We start from the raw sequence: 1964 nt of genomic DNA on the forward strand, positions 1-1964 counted from the left end.
AAAAAAAATTTTTAAAGAAATTATTCATCTTTAAACTTATGAAGATGGGCTTTCCTTCATGTCCGCTGGGCTTTCAGGGTTGCTGGGTTAATGACGGGATATGAAAAAGAAGCAGGAAAGCAGCACCCACAAGCCCGCTAATCTACTGTTGAAACCTAAATGGATTTTGATAATGTCAAGCCAAATGAGGAAGCCGGAGCTGCGCGAGGGAGCTGGCCTCCGGACTGCGCTGGCTCTGCAGAAATTCGGACAAGGAGCTGCAGGAGTTTACTTCTTATAGCAGTGGGATCCTCCTTCTTTCACTAGACCCCAACTTCAGGACCCCGACTTCAGTAAATTAGCTGCTACCACCAGTGAGTTCGAACTGCCTTGTCCACTGTCGCATCTCCCCCTAAGATTCCAGATGTTTCTCTCCTTCCTGTTTCACCCACCAGAGAGGCAGTGCCCCTGGCTGATGAAATACAGGCTCTGCAGCCAGACAGAGCTGGGTTCACACCCTGGCTCTGGTTCTTCTGTGCAGTGTGACCTCCAGCAATTTGCTTAACCTCTCTGGGCCTCCATTCTTTTTTTTTTCTTAAATAAAATGGGAATAATAATAATAGTAGGTATCTCATAGGGTAGGAGTAACAAATGGAAATACACAAAGAAGGGCTTTGTACAGTGCCTAGCACATAATAATAGTAAAATAAATGCCAGCTAGTTACATTGAATTAAAGAATGAAACTACATGGGAAAGCATTTGGCTTTCTTTCCAGATAAAGGATTTTCTAAAAGAAAAACAATGTGTGTATATGTGATATATATGTATGTATATGCGTATATATGTATATATATTTGTATCGATCATCTAAAATCTATCTATCTATCTATCTATCTATCATCATCTATCTATCTACTTATCTACCTATCTACCTACCTGCCTACCTATCAAGAGAAAGAAGATAGAATAATTATTCTGGAATAGTCTTAACTATGGAATAAGCTTAAATTTGGGAATCAGCATCTGTTCCCAGCACTGATTTTTGATGGGACCTTCTGGAAGCCAATATGGTTACTTTATTGATTAGCTTGCTTAATTGATAAACCTGCTGTAGTGAGTAACAATGAAATTAAGGTCCAGGTCAACTGCACCCTCACACTGAAGCTCTCTTTTTCTTTATGCTCCTCACTCCCAACCAGAAAAATAGGTTCTTTCTCTGAGTTCCATAACGGTTACACTTAACTACAGTGGCACCTGTTGTCAGGTACTGTAATTGATTTTGCCTGTCTTCCTATGTCTCTCTCAGTAGACACCGTGCTCCCTGAGGTCAGGCAGAGCTGCGAATTCAGCTCTGGGTTCTCTGTGGTTTGCACCTGGCAACCATGAGCACTCCACAAATGCTTGTTGAACTGAATCGAGTTTTACCTGCCCATCTGAGGGTGTATTTTAACACAGCCCCTGTAATTACTGGGTAAAATGAGAACCTTAAGGAAGATTCACTTTGCAAAGTTGCATGGAAGCTGACTTTTTTTTTTTAATAAAATTAACTTTTGAAAACTCTATGGGGATATTTATTATTTAAAATAAAGTTCCTCGCGGATCCTGTTGAAAATTCACAAGTAAAACTTTTAATTTATCTTTTGTGTAAAAGCTTATACACAAACAAACCAAGGGAGTTGGAGTGTAGTAAAATGGTTCTTAAAGTAACAACTGAAAGTCAAGGGTTAATCCTGATACTTAATGATCTTGAAACTTTTGTGGAAGGAGCAGGTGTGTAAGTGGACTATTTGGTTGAACTCCCATCCTTGCCACTAAGCAGCTGGCTGGTTTAACTTCAAAGGTTTCAGTGTCCTTACCTACATAACAGTGGTTTGGACCTTTGAGATCTACTGAGGTCTACAGAGTGAGTCAGGAGGGTCACCTCCGGGTATATGCTACAAAGAGGTGTGTGTGTGTGTGTGTGTGTGTGTGTGTGTGTGTGTGG

At 40.6% G+C, this 1964-nt stretch overlaps 1 protein-coding gene across 1 annotated transcript in view; it reads right to left on the reverse strand.

Moving 5' to 3' along the window:
- TENM2 (teneurin transmembrane protein 2) overlaps window positions 1-1964 on the reverse strand; it is an 876941-nt gene that overhangs the window by 182634 nt on the left and 692343 nt on the right. The gene's annotated exons all lie outside the window — the stretch shown is intronic.

Source organism: Pteropus vampyrus, unplaced genomic scaffold (genome assembly GCF_000151845.1).
Source record: "Pteropus vampyrus isolate Shadow unplaced genomic scaffold, Pvam_2.0 Scaffold30, whole genome shotgun sequence".
Classification (NCBI taxonomy): Eukaryota; Metazoa; Chordata; class Mammalia; order Chiroptera; family Pteropodidae; genus Pteropus; species Pteropus vampyrus.